General features: G+C 37.4%; 1 long non-coding RNA gene across 3 annotated transcripts; it reads left to right on the forward strand.

Annotated features, from left to right (window-relative positions):
- The first annotated feature begins 758 nt into the window (after positions 1 to 758).
- On the forward strand, positions 759 to 14,435 carry LOC123640666. Of its 3 annotated transcripts, none has more exons than XR_006736018.1 (5): positions 759 to 1,183; positions 1,872 to 2,168; positions 7,636 to 7,715; positions 11,142 to 11,277; positions 12,666 to 14,435. It is a non-coding gene; the product is annotated as an uncharacterized LOC123640666 (long non-coding RNA). The 3 variants fall into 3 exon arrangements; XR_006736017.1 differs by having other exon boundaries at positions 11,142 to 11,273; XR_006736016.1 differs by lacking the exons at positions 11,142 to 11,277; positions 12,666 to 14,435 and adding an exon at positions 9,506 to 11,038.
- Positions 14,436 to 14,877: the final 442 nt, after the last annotated feature.

The raw sequence follows: 14,877 nt of genomic DNA on the forward strand, positions 1-14,877 counted from the left end.
GTGCTGCCTGAACTAACTCTTCAGTCCCAGTCTTGAGTCGGGGTTTGGAATGGTCTCTTCTGGCAGCAAACTGAATTTGGGCCAGAAGGAACCCCTAGCTGTAGCAGGGTAATTAATGGCAATATCACATAAAGGGTTTGAATGTGAAAGAACAGCTGGCAGGGTAATTTGAGATATTCAAAAGAAAAGGGCGAAAAAGTTGTCCCAGACTGACTTTTTGTAAAGAAGAAGGACCTTGAAAGGAACATTGCTCAAAAGTTGCAAAAACCTCCAGTTAGCAAGAAGCCCCCAGGAGAGAAAATTTTTTTTAAGTTCAGGACTCAGAAGATGAAGGAGCGGGGCAGAGCCCCTTGCCTTCAAATATCCCCACAGGAGCCCTGGGAAAAATTGACAGTGGGGATTCGATTGGTGCCAACCCACAGGGACAGAAGCAGTCCAGTCAGGACGCCTTTTCCCAGGCACAGCCCTGACCCCGGCACCAGCCACACTCGGCCAGACAGGGAGCCGTGGGCGAGGGGCCAGGCAGCAGAGAGGCACTGGCTCACCGAAGCGGCTGAAGAACTTGAATGACACTCAGTTATATTTAAATGGCAGGATCCTGGGACTGTGTTGCCTCATGGGTTTAAAAGGGCCCTCCTGCTTTGGTTGATAGAAGCTTAGCAGGGGACTTACGGAACCTGCAATTGGACAGATTTGTAAACTTGTATTAGCTTATCTGGAGTTCCTAGGAATGGCGTCTGGATCCCAGACTTGAGACTGATGGCAAAGCCTTTGTATGGAGAAAAACAAGGAATGAAACTTAGAGTTTAGTATAAATGCTGAGAAGCATCCCACGGCCACTGGCATGTCAAAGCCACTAAACACGATTGTGAGAGAATGACAGCTTTGCCTCTGGGCAGTAGCAGCTAGTTGTGAGTTGTGTCTGTCCTCAATCCTGCCACCCTTTTGCCAGCCAAACAGAATGAGAATCTACAACATGACTGTTTAGAGGTTCTGGAGGCTGGGTATTCTAGCAGGATGGATCTGTCACATCAGCTGATGCCAGAAGAAGATTGGGACCTTTTTCACTGATGGGAGCAACTTTGTGGACAATGAGGGATGGATACGCAGCGATCACAGCAGTGGCACTGCCACCTGGGACTTAAGCCCAGCAAGCTGAGTTGACGTTATCAAGAGGAAAAAGGTAAACATCTAAATATGCTTTTATGATTGTACATACTCATAGTGCCATTTGAAAGAAAAGGGGTCTCCTGATGGCAGGAAATAAGAATATTAAATATGCCACTGAAATAATGGCCTCGATACAGGCTGTGACTGAGCCCAAGCAGGTGGCCAGCATGGCAAAAAGAAGTCAGGCCACTGGCAGAGCTGCTAAGGAGGCCACTGGAGGTTGATCTGTTCCTTGGGGTCATGATACCCCATCAGCTAGATTTAGACCCCCTTAAAAACTAAAGACTGGGGCTCTGACATTTGGGATGGCACAACTAAATGGAGACAGAATTCTCATAGATTCGTCTCCTACCCAAAGCATTGTTTCGGCCTCTTATGAGGCACATACATGAATACACACGTTGGGAGTGTGATACCTTGATGGATCTGATGGGACCTCATTTGAGAGGACCCTGTTCACAACTAACTGTTATGTGCTTGGGGTGGTCCAAGTACAAAAGGGCAACCTGCTACACAGGGAGCCCAATATGTGAGGGCCCACCCTTTTGATGATTGGCAGTTTCACTCAGATGCCTAGGCTTGTATTGGTAGATACCTTTTCAGACTGGGTTGAGGCTTGGCCTACCCAGAGGAAAGAAAGGAGCATCTAAGGTTACCAGATTCCTTGTGGAGGAACTCACTCTGAGATGGCCTCTTACCAGGAGCTGATGGGGCCTTTGCCGAGTTCCTGCATGTGTACAGGAACAGGCCTCAGGGGATGATGGGATGACAGGCATCAACAGTCCAAGGAAAGAGGCCAAGCCAATGGAGAATAACATGCTGGTGATGGAGGCTGTGGACAGACAGCTACAGAGATGGCTCAGCAGCTCCTCCTCCTACAGCAAAGATGTCAACAGACACCCCACTGCCAACAGGACCTAGGAGCACACTCAATGGAGCCCTGGACATTTAGCAAGAGTGATAATAGACCCTTCTTTGCAGCACAGATAACCCAGCAGGTAAACAAAGCCCCACACCTAGAATAGAAATTGTACACATCCTGGAATTGATGCAGGAAACCCATCTAAAGTGGGGTAAGATATTGCCTCTTGCACTCCCCTGGATAAGGGTAGCTCTTTAGAAGCAGGCTTAAGTTAAGCCCCTCAGAAATAGTTTATGAGAGACCCTTCCTAGCACCCCAAGGTACGTATGGTAGTACAACCATGAGTAAAACAATATGTCAAATGCGTGGGTCAGGTGCTACCCACTATACATGAGTTTGCCTCTTTCAGGTCCCTGCCCCAGTTGGAAGCAGAGAAGTGGGAAGGGTCCCTATGAAGTGCCTCTAACAACCCACACCTTGTTAAAATTGTCAGAAGTGAAACTTTGGGTCCACCATACCAAACTAAAGAGGTACAGCCAGTGGAGAGGCCAGCCTTTAGATGTCCTAAGTATCGGTTTGAGAAAAAAAAAAAAAAATGAAAATCTTGTTATTTTCACACACAAAAGAAATCAGTTTCATTAATTCCATTACCATGGAGTTAAACCAGCCTGACTAGTTTTATCTCTGAAAGACAGCATTTGGTCAGTTCAACTGGAAAAAATTGTATACTTAGAAAACACTTTCCAACTTACTACAAAAATGCCATCTCAAAATCCCTTGCTATGTAGATGCTAATAAAGATTGAAGAAGAAAACCACAGTTAAGATATATAAAAATGAACTTCCAAAAAACTTTGGGGAAGATTAAAAATAAAGTTAATTTTGGAAAAAAATGAAAAATTGTTAACCAGAAATATTTTCTGAGTAAATAAAGTTATACAGAATTATAAAACAGACAGGCTACAGGGTAAATTTATACAATGTAAAAATGTCATTTTATATTACATGATTTCTTTCCTCTTACCTGAAGTTGTTTTTTAAATGCCCAAGTACTCTCTGACCAGCTGGCCTTATACAGAGGGCTCATTGTTTTCTCGATGATGTGGCTGGCTGTTCTTTTGATGGGCCTCGAGGCCATTTTGCTGACACTTTGTTTGATAGACTGTCCATTTTCTCCTGAGGAAAACTAAGAAAACTGAGGACTAGACTTAGTTTAAAAACTACTAGGACATCCTTGTTTCAAATGACAGTCAAGTAATAGAAAGTAATACACAAAACTGTTAGTGATAATTCCATCTTTGTTCAGCATCACTATGGCCGTCGATAGCCTGCTTAAATTTCACATTTATCTATCTGGAAAAATGGGCAAGAATAGCATCATGAACAAGATTATGGGCCTACAACTTTTCTTGTCACATGCTGTGTGATCTTGGATATGTTTGTTATTTTTTGTAAACCTCAGTAATCTCTATAAAAATCATCTATAAAATGGTACTAATAGACGTACAAACTTCATGCAGTTGTTTTGAAAATTATATAAAATAATGCCTTTGGAGCATTTAACTTAGTTATTGGCACATCTTAATCACTTCATAGATATTAGACATTATTACAGTAATAGTTTACTTCTGCCATGTTAACATTTTTATCCCACTTCATTTCTGAAAGGATTTAAAGTGCTGTTTTTAATGAAAAGCTTATTTGTTTTCCAAATTGTAGGAGATTTGGGAGATATTTAAATTTTGAAACTTTTCTTTTATTTTTTGAATTTATCTACTGTAGAGAAAATTACCTTATTTTGTAACTTTTTTTTCCTTATAGATGAAGTTGTAAAATATAACTATTGATCCTAAACATGTTACTATGTTTGCTAAATGAAGAGGACACAATGATGATAAGAAAGAATAAAACCTGTAAGAAAATAAATTGGAAACAAGTATGATTTGATCCAAATTAAAAAAAGAAAAAGATGCATTAGTGCATTTTCTATTCAGGACATAACAGCCATAAAATATTTTAAATAGAAGAACAGAGAGAAAGCCCATATAAGAGGGAAGAAATTGAATGATAAAGTACAAAGAAAATGTTTAGTTATTAATTCCAGAATGGAGATGAGGTAAAGACAGTAGTTAGAAAGAAGTTCAAGAAATGTAACATTGGTTATCTTTAAAAAATAAAGTTTTGAGCTAAACATATAGGGGTATGTTCCTAAAAACCTGGTGGCAACCATAACAACAAAGAACTTTTAAATTTTCATTGTCATGTTACTGACAAAATCTTTGAAAAAAATAAAAATCTAGGTGTTTTAAAATTAAAATAAAGATGGAACTTAAATATAAAAGAGCAAACACATGCAAATCGAGAAAATCAGTGAATAACTCTTTAAATGGTTCATTAACATAGGGATGAATGCATTCATTTTATCTACTATGACTTTATAAATGAAATGCAAATTTTAGAGTTGAAAGAAAACACTAGTCTAACTCAACATCCAATAATTAAATCCTCAGGCCGGGCGTGGTGGCTCATGCCTGTAATCCTAGCACTCTGGAAGGCCGAGATGGGAGGATCGCTTGAGGTCAGGAATTCGAGATCAATGCTTAAATCCTGTTCTAACTGTTTTTTATATGTGTGTGTATGTGCGTGTGTGTGTGTGTGTGTGTGTGTGTGTATTAAAACCACTTTTTTTCTTTTTTTATATTTCACACGAATTTTTATTATTTATTCATTTATTTAAGAATATTGGGGGGGGTACAAACACTTTGGTTACATAAATTGCTTTTGCACCACTGAGTCAGAGCTATAAGTGTGTCCATCCCCCAGAGAGTACATACCACACCCATAAGGTGTGGATTTACCTATCCTCTCCTCCCCCTCCCACCTGCCTGACACCTGATGAATATTACTTCCATAAGTGCACATAAGTGTTGACCAGTTAGTACCAATTTGATGGTGAATACATGTGGTGCTTGTTTTTCCATTCTTTAGATACATCACTTCAAAGAATGGGCTCCAGCTCCATCCAGGATAAGACAAGAGCTATTAATTCACCATTGTTTTTTATAGCTGAGTAGTATTCCATGGTACACAAATACCACAACTCCTTAACCTATAAAACCTATTGTTGAACCTATAAAACATTTAGTAGAATTGATGAAATTACATATTAATAATTACAGTTGATATAATTATAGGATTGCCTGCTTATACAGGTTTCAGGGGCATCTTAAAAAGTGCTCCAGTTTCTAAAGACTAAAGATGTTTGTTTCTGGCTGTGATGATTATATATTCTCTGACCTCTTTCATCAGTACAGGGAAGGTTCAGACCTCCTTTGACACCTGCTCCTCTAGTTGATCTCCCAAATCTACCTGCAACTGCAAAAGAAGCTTTGTGAAAGCTCCTGGCATAAGCAGTGGGAAGTAGGCCCATAATAAACCATGATCCAAAGGCCCAGAGTCAACAGGATGGTACTAAAGCCATTCAACACTATCAGATTGAAGCAAAAGTGGCTATCTACTCTACCAGCTGCGAAGAAGCCTATATAAAAATTTTTCACTGGAGAATAACTGGGTTTTACACGTTTGTATAGAGTTTGAAACCCAACCAACCTCTGATATTTCAGAAAAATAGGTCTTAATACTAAAACCACCTCAGTATGTTTTGTGCTGAAAACACCACAAGAAAGCGTTAGATTGAAGAAGTAGGGTTAAAGATTATGCTCAAAGGGAATGACCTATAGGTTAAATAAAGTATCCAGGAGTAGTGGTTGTACAAAGTCAGCAACAATATCAGACAACAAAGAATTCAGTTCGAGGATGCCCTGAGCTTTTATCTTTATAATAACTCCTTTTAGCTGTATAGCTCTCTAAGGATTAAAAAACACTTCAGTCACATTATAACAATCACAATCCTGTCTCCCCCACATGAAAATCCTACCTCCATTAGGAAAACCAAGGAGATTAAAGGGAAAACACGACTGTGCCTACATATGTCATATTTCTAGAAAGGCATTTTGAAATTTCTGTCAGTCTCATTTTGTTATTGAAAGGTGAGAAAAGTTTCTACAAATTCTTTGAAATGGCAAGAGTTCTTGGTTATGAATAACCTTGTTTCCTTAATTATCTATATTTTTAAACACCTAATTCAGAGTTTCTCAACTTTGGTACTATCAACACTTTGGCTGTGATGAGTCTTTGTTGTGGAAAGCTGTCCTGTGCATTGCAGGGTGTTCAGCAGCATCTCAGTTCTCTACCCAGTAGATGCCAGTAGCCGCCAGTACCTCCAGTTTTAAAAACCACAGATGTCCACAAAAGTTGCCAGAGGTCCTGTGGGAGGCAAAGTTGCTCTCATTGAGAACCTCTGTCCTAGGTGGATTGAGGGTAAGAAAAGCTAATAAGGTAACAGCTGCTTCAATTCAAATAAATTCCTGTATGAAAAAAAAACACATTATGTATAAAAAATTTGAAAGAATTATTATTTAACAAATCTACTGTCCATCTATTAAACAGAATATTGTTGATTTTTTTGGACATCAAGTAAGCTGTACGTTCCAATATTTGTTGCACCACTAGGCCAAATGTGTCTCTTTTGTACATTTTGGAAAAAATTGTTCTAGCCTTTTTACTTTGGCATACCCCTACACTTTGGCATTCATCCTGATACAAGGCCTTTCCAAAAAGTCAGATTTTAGTTGCTCATTCTTTCTGCCCTCTCTTTCCTGTAGCTAAGAAGATCAAAGAGTTCACGGTATCACCTCTGACTGTAGTTACATTAAACAGAACACGTGCTGAATCTTTTGATTCACATGTTTTTTCTTCTTTTTCATGGAAATAGGTCTGTATTAGCACAAATTCCTTCTAAACTAATCATAAAAGACAGATGCTCTTTCATCAAATCAATATATCTCAAGTGATAACCTGAAAAATTTCAAGATAGTCTCAATTGGAAATAGAAACTCAAAGATAGTTGAGAGTAAAACTTTCCAGAATTAAATATTTAATATAATTTGAAAAAGAAATTAATGAGAATTGCTTATACATAAATGTTAAGTAGGCTAACTTGAAATATAGGGAACTTTTTCCAATCTTTAGATAGCATCTGAACTTGGAAGAAAAACAAAATGTTGACCCTAACAGAAACTTGGCAATAGAGACAGAGATCATCTGGGTGGGTAGGGTTCCAGCATTCAGAAATAATCATATATTCTAAATTGGGAGAAACTGAAATTCAGTCAAGAATTAGTGTCATTGCAAATGAAGTGGGAAAGTGAACAATGTTTTGGATATTCCTACTTGATAAAAGCATAAGAGACATGTGAACTAAAAGCACATTTAAAGTAACTTTCTTGACTAAAGCAGATGTGTTAAAGGGTAGAGTTAATCTTACAACTTGGAGCCAGATATCTTACTCATTTTGCAGTGGATTTATAGGGGTCTGTTGCCCTGATTTTCAAGCACAAGAGGAAAACTTAGCTGAGGAAGAGTCCATCTTCTATGTGTCTGTAAATTTTGTATTCCCTTAAATGCAAAGTCCTTGTAGTTTTTAAGCAATGTTATGTTAATTAGAGCCTAAACTCTGCAAACATTCATTTTATTGCTTTTCAGTGCCAAGTTTGGGACTTTCTGGAAGCACGACATAAAGAGCTAGAGAGAAGCAGCTGTCTAAAATTCTGATTTGGAAGATCGTAAGTACAAAGCAGAAAATAATGTAGTTTTAAAAACCAGGACATTCTTTTGGAAAACAGAGGCGAAAAAAGTATTAATTTGCTTTTCTACCTGTGGGAGACAGGTTGGGCTAATGGACTCTTATTTTCTTACAGGATGTTTATGGCAATTGCCATGTATCAGCTACTGTTCTAAACATACTACAAACATTACTTATTTGTTCCTTGAAACAATCTTATGAGGTTCATATTATTATAATCTCCATTTAAAAGGACACTGGAAAGGTAAAGTTACTTGCCCAAGACCCTCAGCTGACTAAATGTGAAGCCAGATTTCAAATTCAGATACTCTGGCTCTGTAGTCTGTGCCCTTTTGTACTGTACTCTGCTGCCTGAATCAGAAATAAAAATGTAACTTCAGCAGCTGGAACCTGGTACCAGCAGCCAGAGGATGAGGGAGTCCCAGGTACTCAGACAGTCAGAGTGATCAAAACCTGGGAAATCAATTTTATTCTGAGAGCCAAGAGTCTGTGAGCAGAACCTAAAAGGACAGGAGAAGGTCAAGATAATTCTAGAACTGGAAAATGAAATAGTGATAAAGTAAGGGGTCCCAGGGAATTCCTAAGAAAGGACTCGCATTTTCTATGATGGTGGTAACACTACCAGCCACCGTGACATGGGTGGATTGGGCTAACTTAAAGTAATAACATGGGACTTGGGGAAAATGTGCCCCTGCAAGTTAATCCCTTTTTCTTCCCTCAGCCTTCTCGGGCACAGTGAGGATATAGGACAAGAGGGAAAACAGACGGAACATACCAACTTGACATGTTTCCACTAACATTTCAAAAATTACTATTCATTATTTATACACTCTTCTCACAGACAAGTGTTTCACTTTCTTTTAGGACTGTTCATTTGGTAAAAGCAAATCTTGGTTCTGATATATTGATATGTGTGGAATAGAAAGTGAAAAACAAGTCAAGGTGCATGTAGCATATCTACATGAAATGGATCTACATATGCATGTGGCATATGTAGAAAATGGATCTAAAAAGTCTTAGTCTTGTAAAATGTTAAGCAAACAAAAATACCATCATTGGGTAAGTTACATTTGTTACATAAACCAACTGGGAGGTCAGTCTCTAGGACTTATTATACTATTTTGTCTATTTTTATATAACATTAAGAATTAAAAGAGATGCGTGACTAAGTTTCAGTAACAAGGGTGACTTCAATTGACACCTTTCCTCCAAGTTCTCACTGAACTAGGGAAAGGTGTAGAAAAATATAGGGAAACCCATAAATCAGGAAAGTGAAAAGTACACACAAGGAACTCCTACAGTATGTAAAATGGACCCTGGTGGCACATCCTTTGTTGGAAGTGTGGGGATATATGGTGAAAAGGGCCCATGCTGTAGATTATTGTATATTTGGGGAAGAATTTCAATTTTACCAAATACTTGGGAAAACTATAGGCAAAAGATCAAGGACTTTTTAAAAAATGTTTACTCATTTAATGTGCCAATAAAAAATAAAATAAAACTTAAAAAATGTTTATTCCATACTTTCCATACTTATGGGGCATTGGTCTTGCTTTGAGGGTGACCATTTCCTTAGAAAGTAGCACAACTAGCTGCCCCCAGCAAATTTACCAGGACCTTCTTCAGCAGAGGTGCTGTGCTCCTTGCTGAGCAAGCCTCTAGAAGAAGCATTTTCATCTTCTTTAGTCTGCCCTATATAATATCTTGATGTCCAAACCGGCGAGGTAAAACCACAATAAATAAAATTCCTCTTTTAACTCCCCCTGGCAGATTCTACCAGAGATACACACAGTCTCATTGGAGAACCCACCTCAGTTCACAAATATTGAATGAGCACAGATCTGCCACTGTAAAGATGCACAAATAGAAGAAAACCACTGGGATGAGAAATGCTTCAGTAATTCAAAATGAAAGAATCAATCTGAAGAATGAGAAACAACCATTCTTCTTTGAAATGATATTTCTACAAGATAAAAAGTTGATGTTAGAAAATCTTTATTTTCAACATGACACAAGAATACATTGCTGCTATGAAATTAAGGGAAGATGGGGACAAAAGGGGAAATTGTGACTTCAGGAAAAAATTTCATGGAAAGTGAAAACGCTATTGCAAAATTTAAAAAAAAACAGTGGAAACAACAAAAACCAATGAGAATACTACAGACAACTGGAATGACATAATAGAAAAGAGTCGATTTTTTTAATAACTCATAGAAAAAAGGATGGGGACTTGAGACTAATAAGGAAAAGTGAGAAACACAGAGGAAATATTGATTCATTAATTTATCCCTTTTTCCCATTTAGCAAATATTTTTTGAGCATCTGCTATTTAAAGGCACTGTTGCAAGCACAGGTGATGCAATGGTGAGCAAGACAATGTCCTTATTTCATAGAGGTTAAATTCTAGTGTGTGGTACTGACAATAATTAAGTAGCAAACAATGTATGGTATAATGTTAAGTAGTGTCAAATGTTATAAAGACAAGCAAAGCAGGCCAAAAGTATAGAGAATAATAATGGGTTTGCCAGAGCTGAGTGCTCTAAGAAGGTGACATTTGAGCAGATATTAACATAAGAGAGTGAAGAGCAGTCCAGGGAGAGTTTAGCAAGTTCAAACACCATGAGAAAAGGAAAAGCATTTGTATATTTAAGTAAATATAGTGGAATGACCAAGGGTAGAATACTAGAACATGAAATCAAAAAATTACTCAGGGGCAGATAATTTAGATTCTGGAAATGACATAAGAAGTTTGGATTTATTACAAGAGTGGTGGGAAAATAGTGGGGAGGACTTTAAGCAGGAGAGGAACACAGGTTATATTTTAGAGTAATGATGTTGGAAATAAAGAAACATACATGTATCTGCTCTCCTTTTTTTCTTTTGAAAAGAGAACTGAAAATAGAAATCAGAACTAAAGGAATTGCTTACCTAGAGCCAGTGGGTGGAAGCAGAGTAGAAAGAGGGGAGTAATACTTCGCTGAGAGGTTTTCCCATATTCAAAAATGAGTATAAACAGAAACAAAGAAACCAGCTGTACTAAATTAAATAGTGTAACTGTCCTGAAAAAAAGGGCTGGGGAAGAAATGAGCTAAGTAACTGCTGAACATGAATTTTGAACGCATGCTTTTTTCAGGGAGAAATGAGCTAAGTTACTGTTGAACATGAATTTTGAACACACGCTTTGAGTTAAAAACAAAATAATGGCAAATCTAATTCTTCTTAATAGATTTGTTCTTAGTATGTGACCATGGTGACCTTCTAATGATGTAACTATTCTGAAATCATTCTGTGTGTATTGTAAGACTGAGCAGATACGTAAATATATTAATTTTTTAATTATGTAATTTAATGTTCAATTAATGTATTAAGTAAGAGCTAAAGCGTTTCTTATTTTCCTCTATTTTAGAGATGAATAAATTCAGACTCAGGAACCAAAAGTACAATAATATAACTGTCAAGTACTGGTAACAGAGTGTCAGCCTCCTGGGTCTGCAAGCTTTCTATAACCATAAATTCAATCAGAAGAGTTGTTGCTCAGGTCTGTAAGTATACGTTTTTAAACTAGCCTCTGAAGTTTGATTTGAATGATAGTATACCAGAGAGATCATGGGCTTTGGAATCCTACACATAATGTTTCAAGTTCCAAGTTTGCTCTGTTAGCTTTTGGCATTGGGCAGATCACTTAATCTCTTTGAGTATGTTTTTTTTTCTTCCATCAGTGAAGTGAATATAATAAAATCTAACTTGCTGAGTTTAGTGAAAGTCAAATGAGTTAATTATGTAAAGAGTGTTGGGCATGCATTTCCTATTTATCTAAGAAGAAAAGAAATCAAGGATCTATCTTGTTAGGGTGGTTAGAGTATATACAGTATTGAAACATGAATGATTACATTCCATACACATGATTGAAGGCTAAACCCAAGAACCAAACAGCAGTAATTAAACTTGAAATAGATTCCAGTATCAACATGTCAGTTAACACAGAATTTACTTGGGGGATTTTATATGACAAGATTTAATAGTTACAAAGATTACCTCTTTGGTGATGATGCAACCTTTCTAACCTATAACTAAATATAATAAGTATTCAAGATTTCCCAGTTTCAAATTGACTTAAGACTGAGAAGTCAATTACGTGGACTTAGTCACTTTAGCCTTGATATAAAGAAAATTGCCAGAAAGAAAATGTAGTTCCTTCATCATCTTTAACCTTGCTCATACCTATAGTTTTCTGACAATGGAGTAGGTATGAATGTAGAATGAAGCAGTGGTTTTTCTTACTGAAAAGATGATCCCAGTTGTTTGGATACTTTAAGATTGAATACGTTTGCTGTTGAATGGTTTCTTATAAATGCTAAATATAATTTCATCTTTTCTAATATAATGTAAACTCTATTAATAATTCTTTTGTAGCATAAAGAAAACAAAAAATGCACATCTAAGCATGATTTGAGAAAGGCAAAGACATTATGAGCTACAAGGAAGTATCTTCAAAAATTACTATTTATTCTAAAATAATGTTACATAATTATTTTTCTGTCCTCTCAACACTATTGTGTTAATTTTTAAAACTTGGATAAAGAGTCCAATATATATATATATATATATATATATCCCAGTATATTTGGAATTTTTATATGGAAAAATGTGGCATTTTAAATGAGTGAGGAAGGGAAGAATTGTGAAATGAATGCCGTTAGGATATTGAGTATTTATTTAGAAGAAAATTAAATTTCATTACTAATCCTCAGATGTGAGAAAATTCTAGATGGATTAAAGATTCAAACATTATAATATTTGGAAGGAAGCATACAGAGATATTTTAATAATCTTGGAGTATAAGAATACTTTTGAGGTACTGCACCAAACTCAAAAGGCATATAGGTACAATGATAGCTTGACTTCATAAAAATTACAAACTTTTCTATAGGAAAGCTGCCATAGATGATAAGCAATAAAGGACTGAAAAACATAATATCAAAAGAACTTCAAAAAAGTGATACAAGTATGAACAACTGGATAGAAATGGGGCCAAATAATGTAAACAGACAAGTTATAAGAAAATAAGTAAGAACAGCCAATAAACACATGCAACATTCCCAGGCTGATTAACAAGGAGAGAACCCAACAGGCCGTGATAGTCAAATGAAAATGGTACAGCCAAGAGCACAGCTGGCCTGACCCTAGGCTTTACATCGAAAAGAGGCAGCTACACCTTTGGAGGAAACATTATCTTCCATTGCTTTCATGAAGCAACACTGCTGTCTCATTGGGGTCCTTTATTCAGAAGTGTTCTCCTGCATTTCTAAGCCTGATTTACTGATAGCTCGGCTAAATTGAAACTTCATGGTGTACCTCAAGCCCCTACTGATTAAGTGCCAGATATTTGAAAACAAAAATGGATGTGTTTGCTCCACTCAGTGGGCAGAACTCAAGGAGTCCTAATGGCCCTGGCCAATACTGTCCTTGAGGAAACTTTTTTGACATTTTTACTAACATTTTGGCTGTTACCAATGTCCTGTCTGGTCTGCCACTCAGAAGACTGCAGATTGACTGATTAAATACACCCCTCTTTGGACATGAAATGCGGAAACAAATCTCAGCTGGCAATGTGACAGACTCAGTCACTCATGTGGACGTCTATGGTAAAGGCTCATCCTCCGAGGGCAACCTGGATCAGGCTGCTGAACAGGCCTGCACCGCTCAGATGCTCACCAGCCCCACCTGAATCCTTCATCACACTGGATATGGCAACACATCCCCTTGTGTAGACTGGGCACGGGGTAAAGGACTATATGTTTCTGGTGCAGAAGTCACCACCACATACCAAACTTGTGACTCTTGCCAAAAGTTGGCCTGTTTAATTTGCAGTTGAGAGGACATGTTGCAGGAATTGTTGACCCTACCCTTTTCTGGCAAATTCACTGCATTGGATCTTTTGTCCCTCTCTTATGGCTATCGGTGGTAACACATGACTGTCAACACTTTTTCTGGTTATGGTGTTATTCTAGTCTGATCAGGTAACTCTAGCTACCCCATGAGCACCCTTAAGATGAAACTGTGCCATGTTTTTATTTCCAAACCATCTACAGTCTGACAGTGGTTCACCTTTTGTCATAAGGGCTACCTCAAAACGGGCTGATAGTCAAGGGATGTGATGGACATTCATGCCCCTGATCAACTTTAGGCTGCTGGCATCATTGACAGGTGGAAGGGATTTTTAAAAAATCATCTAAAATTTATTTCAGACTTTACCTCTCATCTCTTCCTGTTCCATATTCTTCAGCATGAAAGTTTGGTCAATGCATGTGGCTACAATGAGTTAATCTCTTGGCTGCCTCCTGGGTAATGAACAGATGAAAAAGGAGGAGAATTAAAATTAATTAAATAATTAAATAATTAATTAATTAAATAATTAAAAATTATTTTGAAAATTCAGGATTCTACCCTCATAATTCCTGGGCATCATGTGTCTCTTTCTCTTATCAGTTATCTCAGGTAGGCAGGATTGATATACCCTCTGGGTGGCAGCCTGGCCAAAAGGGAAGGTAGGGGGTTCAAACTGGTTTAGCATCCTAGATCCTAGCAACATGGCTGTCTACGCAGGCATCATCAGAGCCCTCTGCATCACTTCTGGAGAACATGGGGGCAAGGAGAACCGAAACATTGATGATGTTCACACGCCGCTTGCTGTATTGTGATAATAAAGTCCTTTGCCTTTGACCTTAGAGTCTTGTGTCTTCTACCAGCATCCATGAAGTAGTAACAGGCTAATTTATTATAAGAAAGGTAAACTCAAACCCTAGACGGACATACACATGAATTTGATACTCACAAAAAGCTGAGAAGCACAGAATTTGATTGTAAAACAAATCCCCCAAAACACAAACCATGCCATTTCTTTTCTAGGATCACTAAAGTCTACCTAGTTAATTCTATAAAGCTTGTGCTGCTTAAATGTCAATTAACTAAATTATGTTAGAAAGCTGTTATTCTAAAGGGAGTACCTGCATTAGTGTGATAGGATCACAGCTACACACATAATTTCTGATTCACTCAATATAAAATATATGCATATCCATTCTTATTCTTTAAGCTCTTATCACTACAGTTGCTACAATTTCGGTTTTAATTTTTATTAT

The sequence above is a fragment of the Lemur catta genome, chromosome 6, assembly GCF_020740605.2.
Source record: "Lemur catta isolate mLemCat1 chromosome 6, mLemCat1.pri, whole genome shotgun sequence".
In the NCBI taxonomy this organism is placed as follows: domain Eukaryota; kingdom Metazoa; phylum Chordata; class Mammalia; order Primates; family Lemuridae; genus Lemur; species Lemur catta.